Genomic DNA, 8,888 nt, shown 5'->3' with positions numbered 1-8,888 from the left:
GACGAGAGGACATTGACAGTATCACATCACACGCCTGCCTGACTGAAGATCCTGATTTTTCTCCGCTGTTGAGACGCAGCGTTTTGCACATTGTGTTTAGTTTGCCACGTATAAACTGGAGGCGACGTCCAATGCCAGAGGGACCCAATGGCACACTGTCAATAGAGTGAGTAATGTGTTGTATTTTTATTATAAACGCAACGATTATAGGGTGCATTATAAACATTAATTTATTACAATTACTGCATTATATTTCAGACAGTGCAGATTGAAAGCATAGCATGTGGTAAACAATGAGTGATGTGCATGCGCGAGACATCACATCCGGGGCTTTCTGCGCTTGCACAGACTAAAGCCAGAGCGCGCACGCACGTCATATCAGGAAGCACTCGCGAATTCAGATCAGTTGGACGTGGTTGTGTACAAAAGGTAAAAAATATATAAATACTGTTCGTTTTCTTACACAAACCGCTCGTTTGTTGTATTAGGTCATCAATGTGTACTTATGATGGGGAATTGTTTAATTTTGACTCCTCTTTGCATGCTCTTTGAGGTGGTGACCATAGACATCCATTATGTGAGTCACAGACAAAAACGGTTGGACCTAAAAATATCAAAATGGGAAATACTGAGGAAACAAAGAAACCTACATCTTGGATGTCCTTGAGGTAAGCTAAAACATATCAAAATTTAATTTGAAAGTGAACTATCCCTGTAACTTTAACACTCACTATTCTAATTCTATTCTTAAAAAAATCTAACTACCGTTCTAATATTTTTGTATTCTATTTTCTTTTCATTTATTATGCAATTGTGTGTGTCTCTGTGTGTGTGTGTATATATATATATATATATATATGTATGTGTATGTATGTATATATATATATATATATATATACATATACATATACATATATATACATTGGTATTGGGGAGCCTCGGACCGGCGAAGGTCGGCTGTTGCCCTGCATCTGTGAAGTGCCCGCTGTAGCTGGTGATGAGCCGCGTCCCAGACCCTCTCGATCTCCCGGAACCAGTAGTCGACGGCGGGAACATCCGAGGGCTCTCCTGACCAGGGGAATAGAGGTGGCTGGTAGCCGAGTACGCACTGGAAGGGGGTAAGTCCGGTGGAGGGGTGACGGAGGGAGTTTTGTGCGTACTCGGCCCAAGTTCTGGTGGCCGTGGCAGGAGGTACGGAGGAAGCGTCCGATCTCCTGGACCTTCCTCTCCGTCTGCCCGTTAGACTGGGGGTGATAGCCGGAGGACAGGCTGATGGCCACACCTAGGAGGGAATGGAATGCTCTCCATATCCGGGAGATGAACTGGGGGCCTCGATCCGACACGATATCTTCAGGGATGCCGAAGTACCTGAAGACATGGTTGAACATCAGTTCTGCCATTTCCATGGCAGTAGGTAGGCCCTTCAGAGGAAGAAGACGACAAGCTTTAGAAAATCTATCCACTATTACCAATATACATGTGTTATTGTCAGAGGGTGGAAGGTCCGTAATGAAGTCCACCCCTAGGTTTGACCACGGACGATTAGGGATGGGCAGAGGAAGGAGTTTGCCAGATGGTAGGTGGCGAGGACTCTTGGACATGGCGCAGCTGGTACATCCACTCACGTACCTTCTGACATCCGAGGCCATGTTGGGCCACCAGAAGCGTTCCCGTAGCAATGAGAGGGTTTCATTGACCCCCGGGTGACCAGTGCCAAGTGATGTATGTGGAGTGGATAAGTCGAGTGCGCCGTGTCCTGGGGATGTACAAGTGTCCTGGTGGGCAACCCCGCGGGGTGTCATTAGGAGGTTCGGCAGGAGGAAGAGTCTCAGCTGACCAGGTGATAGGAGCGACTATGATGTCGTCCTGGAGGATGGGTTCTGGATTTTCTGATTTTTCCTCGGGAGCGTAACATCTGGACAGAGCATCGGCCTTCACGTTCTTTACCCCTGGGTGGTAAGAGATGGTAAATTGGAAGCGGGTGAAGAATAACGCCCAGGGCCTGTCTGGGGTTGAGTCTCTTGGCTGCTCTAAGGTATTCCAGGTTCTTGTGGTCAGTGAGAACTTGAAACGGGTGTTTGGCTCCCTCTAGCCAATGTCTCGATTCCTCCAGGGCAAGTTTGATGGCTAGCAATTCCCGGTTCCCGATGTCATAATTTACCTCCGCCGGGTTGAGTTTCCTGGAGAAGAAGGCACATGGATGGAGGCGACTGGGAGTCCCCTGCTGCTGGGAAAGGACCGCTCCCACTCCGGTGGTCGAGGTGTCCACTTCTACCACAAATGGTCGATCGGGGTCCAAATGAACTAGGAGTGGGGCGGTCGTGAAGGCTTGCTTGAGGGCTTGGAAGGCTTCAGTGGCGGTAGGAGTCCAGGAGAGAGATTTGGGTTTCTGGCGGAGAAGGTTGGTAAGAGGGTTGGTGATTGTACTGAAATTATGAATGAATCGTCTATAGAAATTGGCAAAGCCAAGGAATCGTTGCAGCTCCTTGATAGTGGGAGGAATAGAGGTGGAGTAGACTGGTAGTGGTTCGGGGGGATGTTCAACTGGAATAGGGCAACCGGAGATGCATGATTTAAAACAAGCCTCGTCCCACTTCAGGATCTCTCCTGTCTTCCAGGAGATAACGGGGTTGTGCTGCTCCAACCATTGGCGCCCAGGATGACGTCAGCGGTGGAATCCTCCAGAACCAGCAGATGGATTTCCTCATGGTGCAGGAGTCCAGTTTGGAGGGAGATGGGACCCACACTGTGACGTATGTATTTCTTGCTCAACGGCTTGCCGGTGATTGTGTGGACCTGGTAAGCGTGGCCGTAGTAGGGAGCAGAGGGTGCCGGAAATGAAGTTGCCGGCTGACCCAGAATCGAGGAGGGCGGAAACTGGAAGAGATACATTAGCGGCAGTAAGTGTCACAACAGTGGTGAGTGGTTTCATTTGGTATGGTGAAGGGAGAATGGCACTCACCATGGGACGAGGAGGATGGATGGGGCACACAGCTATGGTATGCCCCGGAGCTGCACAGTAAAGGCATAGATTCTGGGCCAGCCGTCTTTGACGCTCCGCCATAGTGAGGCGGTAGGAGTCAACCATCATGGGTTCGCTGGCTGGTTCTGGGGAGCTGACGTTCTCTGGTCGGGAGAGTGGAGTGGAGGAATGCGCCTGGCCCTGGTGCTCTTCTAAGCACGACTGCATACGAGTGGCGAAGCGGATGGACAGCTGGATGAATCGCTCGAGGCCGATGGTATCCTCGTATGCAGCGAGATGCAACTGCACTCGGGGTTCCAGTCCTTCACGGTAGGTCATTAGCAAAGCCTGTTCGTTCCATCCACTGGAGGCCGCCAGAGTTCTGATCTGCAAGGCATATTCATTGACAGACATTTTCCCTTGTTTTAAATTGTACAGCTTCTCACCTATCGAAGAATCCCAGGCAGGTCTGCCGAAAACTTCTTGGAAATGGTCAATGAAGCTAGAATAAGACTGGATAACTGGGTTATTTTGAGTCCAGAGTGAATCTGCCCACAGTAGTGCTTTGCCTTGCAATTGGGAAATGATAAAGGCTACCTTAGAGCGGTCCGTTGGATATAAGTGCGGTTGCATCTCCAGGACCAGTGAACACTGAAGCAGGAAACCGCTGCATTCCTCCGCCGAGCCAGAGTAGGGCGCCAGCCTGGCCATGGGACTGGCGTGCACGGCAGGTGAAGGAGTGATGACAGGATCGGCGGAAGTGCTCACTGGTGGTGGAGATGCTGGGGCTGACGTGAGTGTTCGACGGAGTGCATCTACCAGATCTTGAAAGGGGTCCATGAGGCTCATGCTTGTGCCTGTCGGTGCAGGTCCGGTCATCTGTTACGGATCACTCGGGAAGCTGAGGAGTAACAGATGAAGATGTTTATTTAAAGACACAAGCAGAGGAGCAGGTAGTGAGGAGTGAATGGGAGTTTGGATCCGTGCAGGTAAGGCTGTGACTTCTTGGAGGGATCGGTGAACCACACACACGCACTTCGGGAAACTGGTTCCTTCGGAGATAATCCTTGGACAGGGAGTAGAAGAGGAGTTAGTCCTAATAGTAAGCATACAGGAATGATCTTGTCGCGAACGTGACCGGACGAAGACTGAGTGCGTGTGTGTGGCTTTTATGGTGCAGCGCTGATGAGTGGGTGATGAGGAACAGGTGGTGGTGATCTAGTATTCAGGTGAGGGTGTGCGCTGTGATTTTGTGGAGGTGGAACCTGGCGTGTTTGTAACAGTGTATGTGTGTGTATGTGTGTGTGTGTGTGTGTGTGTAAAGACCTCTAACACTAGCTTACTCTATTCTTTTTTTAATCTTTCTGTTTTGTTTTTATTTATTATATTATTTAAAAGCCAATGCTACGTGTACTGTGTTAACCTAACTGAGACTTGTTAAAGCACTTATATATCATTGCTCTTTTTGTTGTTTTTGATTGCACTGTCCTCATTTGTAAGTCGCTTTGGATAAAAGCGTCTGCTAAATGAATGCATGTAATGTAATGTAAAGACGCTTGTAAATAATGATAAACAGAATGCGTGGAGCACCTTTCAACACAATCCCTAGATACTTTAAAAGACAAGTACTGACCAAATGACACTTGCTTGCATTGATAGATATCTTTAAATAGAGCAGCTAAACATCCACCTCTCCTAACAGTCCTCCAGACACTCATGAAAGTAAAGTTAAGGGGGGCTGCTTCTTTGAGGATTAGAATGCTATGCATACTGCTGCTACAGATGGACAAAGGTACTTAGAACTGCTATGAGCCCCGTTTAAATAAACAAATGCAAATGCCTATTCACTTCAAGAGTTCACATACAATCCATTTAAAAGGGTTCATATGATGCTTTTTTTTAAAGATCATTATTTTGTATTTGGTTCAACAGAATATGTTCATATGCTTTAATGTTCAAAAAACATAAATAGTGATGTGAACTATAAATACATGTTATATACTATATTACACTGTGGTATACAACTTTATAATGTAAATTAATATTATGCATTTCTGTAAGGCAGATTTCAAAAAAGTTATGGATAACCACAGTTTAAATTACTCTGTGCTTTTCTTGTGAATTTTCTCTTTAAAAGAGGAACGAGAATGTGGTAGACTGCGTCATCAAAAGTTTCTCAGAAATCTTTTAGTTTGTGTCACGTGAAAAAAAAAAAAAAATCACCCTAAAGGTTCTTCGTAGTTCTTTCATCAAGTCAGTAGGACTTTCTCCCACTTCTGTGATTCTTCTTTATAGAGGTAAGCAGGTTTTAGCAAGTCTTGCTAGTAAGTACAGACCAACTTTTGAGGTTTGTAAGGCATTGATTTGATCTGTAAAACTTGTGAATGATTTGAATTAAATGAATAAAGTAATATATTTATTTAAATATATATTTGTACATTTATTTAAAAATCTGCTAAATAAATTAATAAATGAAATCTATGTCACTGATAATATGTGCTATTTACAGGAGCACTATGATCATCACCAACTCCAGCCTTATGAACCCGACAGATGGAGATCCTGAATATTCTGGCCATCTTTATTATTTTGACTATTACAATTATTTCTATGATGATTGTCAGGATTGTTCTAATTCAGAGCTGAGGAGATCTACAGTAGTGATTTCTCTGGTTTTCTTCTACCTGACCTTGATCCTCGGTGTTCCTGGAAATGCCTTTGTCGTGTATGTTGCTGGATTGAAGATGAAGAGGACTGTTAATACAGTAGGGTTTCTCAATCTAGCGTTTGCTGACTTCTTCTGCTGCCTTTCCACTCTTTACTATGTGGCAGAGAACTCTCTCGAAGAAAACTGGCCTTATGAATCTGTCTTCGTGTGCAAGATTCTCCCCTTCGTTATGCTCATCACCATGTTTGCCAGCGTTTTCACCTTCACTTTGATTAGTCTGGATCGGTTTACTCTGGTGATCACACCGGTTTGGGCTCAGAATCATCGCAGCTTGTTCATGGCACGACTGTCCTGTGCAGGGGCCTGGATTCTGGCTTTAATTCTCAGTCTGCCTTTTATGATGTTAAGACAGACTAAAACAGAAGATGGCAAAAAGCGCTGCCTGTTTTATAAATTTGATGAAGAGCCAATGCAAACGTTAAGCGTCATCAGATTTCTGTTTGGCTTTTTGGTTCCTCTCATGTGCATCACAACATGCTACGGATTCATCGCACGCAAGTTAGGCAGGAGTCATTTTCACTCTGGACGAGCGTTTCGCATCATGCTGGCTGTAATTGTGACATTTTTTCTGTGCTGGCTGCCGTATCACATAGTGCACTTGATAATAATGTACGGAGTTCCTTGGTAGCTTTGGCAGTGGATCCGTTGACTGTCTCTTTGGCGTATTTCAACAGCTGTCTGAACCCCATTCTGTATGTTTTCATGGGGCAGGATTTTAAGAGCACTGTTAAACTTTCTCTAAGACATGTTTTTGAAAGAGCTTTCTCTGAGGAGGGAACACAAATGATACGAACCACTAGTAGCGGAGCTAAAGTTTTATAGATGGGGTTCTCAAGGCTAATTCAGGGGGACCATGACAGACAATCAGTGTATAACTCCAACCTGGCATAAAAAAAGCATGAATAAATCCTATGATTGCTGATTACTTCACATTACCCCACATTAGCTATACATATTGTAACATCCAATGTTAGTCTATCAAAACCTATTTCTCTTACTTCATCTCATTAACCAGTGGTTTGGAGCAAAAGATCTAACATTAACTTGTAACATGTATGCTACAGTAAATTTTGTAAATACTGTTCAGAAAAAACCTAAAACTTCCATTAGTTCAAACAGGGCTGCCAACTTTAGAGTTAAGTCTAGACTGACAATTATTCAGGAATAATGAACAAGCTTGCAAATAAATACACTACCAGTCAGAAGTTTTTGAACAGTAAAAGTCTTAGTGTTTTTAAAGAAAATACAGCTACGCATCACAGTAATGAATTACATTTTATTATTCAAATAAAACTAAGTTATTTTAAATGGTAAAACTATTTCACAATAGTAGTAGTTTTGCTGAATTTTGGATCAAATAAATGCAGGCTTGGTGAACAGAAGAGAATTTAAAAAATCATGAAACATCTTACTGTTCAAAAACTTTTGACTGTTAATGTAGGCCTACGCAATTTTTTTTCTGAATTTTTCTAATCTAATCTATGCAAGGAACCCTTTTGTTAAGGTTAAAACTAAAAGTAACTACTGTTCCCTTTCAGTTGGTCACTCTTGACGCCATGTCAGTGACCAATGAAAAAAAACCTCATCGTCAGGTTCCTTAGAGAGGCCAGGAGGTTAAACCCTTCCCGGCCCCCCTCTGTACCCTCTTGGGACCTGACTCTAGTGCTTAAATCACTACAGCAGGGCACATTCGAGTCTTTGCATTAAGTTGAGCTAAAGTTTCTTTCATTGAAAACTCTGCTTCTGCTTGCACTGTCCTCCATCAAGAGGGTAGGGGACCTGCATGCATTTTCGGTCGACGATTCGTACCTAGAGTTTGGACCAGCTGAGTCCCAGGTAATCCTGAGGCCCTGCCTTGGCTATGTGCCCAAGGTTCCCACTACACCCTTCAAAGACCAAGTGGTGAACCTGCAAGTGCTGCCCCTGGAGGAGGCAGACCCAGCCCTGGGTTTGCTCTGTCCGGTCCGAGCATTGAGATGCTACGTAGACCCGGCACAAAGCTTCAGCTCTTTGTATGTTACGGAGGCCGGCAGAAGGGGAGTGGCGTCTCTAAGCAGAGGATGGCCCACTGGATTGTGGATGCCATAACCCTGGCTTATTCAGGTTGCAAGCTCACTCAACTAGAAGTGTTTTATCCTTCTGCTCGTGTCACCTCGCTGACAGATATTTGTAGAGCTGCGGGTTGGGCGACCCCTAACACGTTCGCTAGGTTCTATAGCCTTTGTGTAGAGCTGGTATCGTTCTGTGTTCTCACCTCAAACGGGTAAAACCTGGCGAAAACAGCGAAAACCTGGTATGCCTTGCACCTGCTGCCTTCTTATACTCACGCTGTGATCAGCGGCAGCTGGATGCAATAATTGCATGCCAATGTGCATTGGCTCGTTTAGTTTACACTCGAAGTAGATTGGTCTAATGAAGCGATATCCCATTTTCATCGGTCACCGACGTGGCGTCTCCGTTCCCTCCTTCAAGGAACGAGGATTACCATACGTATCTGAGACAATTTACATACAAGTTCTTATTAGACCACTTTTTATAATGACATTATATTTTTATTAATATCATAAAATTATGAATTATACTATGCTTTATTTTTATTTTTTAGTTATAATCTTCTTAGAAAAAGCTTATGAGGAAAATTTTAAAATTAATATACATCATTTAATCGTTGCATTTGTGAATATAACAAAAACAGATTTTAAAAATTGCATGCAATTATAAACAGTGTTTTACAAATAAAATGCAAAAAAAGGTTAAATCGATCACTTTTGTAATGTTCTTTAAACATTAAATTCACTTTTTACTTTTATGATTAAATTAAATTAAATTTTTTATTTATTTAAAATGTAAAATTTAATTTTACTTCTGAGTTAAGATTAAGATTAAGTTTTCTCTAGGACAAGTAGCTTAATGCTACTTGTTAAAGCATAATGTTTTCAATGCTTAACATCTTTTAAAAACTATAAATGCTTTAAAAGCAAAATGTAATCAGTTACATCGTTAGACACACATTTGCTCATAATTTCTAAGAAAAGTGGCCTCTTTTAACAACTTCCTCTTTTTCATCACAACATACCATACTCAAGAAATTTACATATATATATTGTCACCCAGCTCTAAACTGCTAACTGTGGACTATAAGGCATTAAGATATAATAAACATTAACATTATTAATTTCTTTAAAACTTCTTTGAAAC

General features: G+C 43.2%; 1 pseudogene; it reads left to right on the top strand.

Moving 5' to 3' along the window:
• The first annotated feature begins 5,195 nt into the window (after window positions 1-5,195).
• Window positions 5,196-7,370, top strand: LOC132132515 (C3a anaphylatoxin chemotactic receptor-like; annotated as a pseudogene).
• Window positions 7,371-8,888: the final 1,518 nt, after the last annotated feature.

Source organism: Carassius carassius, chromosome 49 (assembly GCF_963082965.1).
Source record: "Carassius carassius chromosome 49, fCarCar2.1, whole genome shotgun sequence".
Taxonomy (NCBI): domain Eukaryota; kingdom Metazoa; phylum Chordata; class Actinopteri; order Cypriniformes; family Cyprinidae; genus Carassius; species Carassius carassius.
This window is presented reverse-complemented; position numbering and strand designations above follow the sequence as displayed.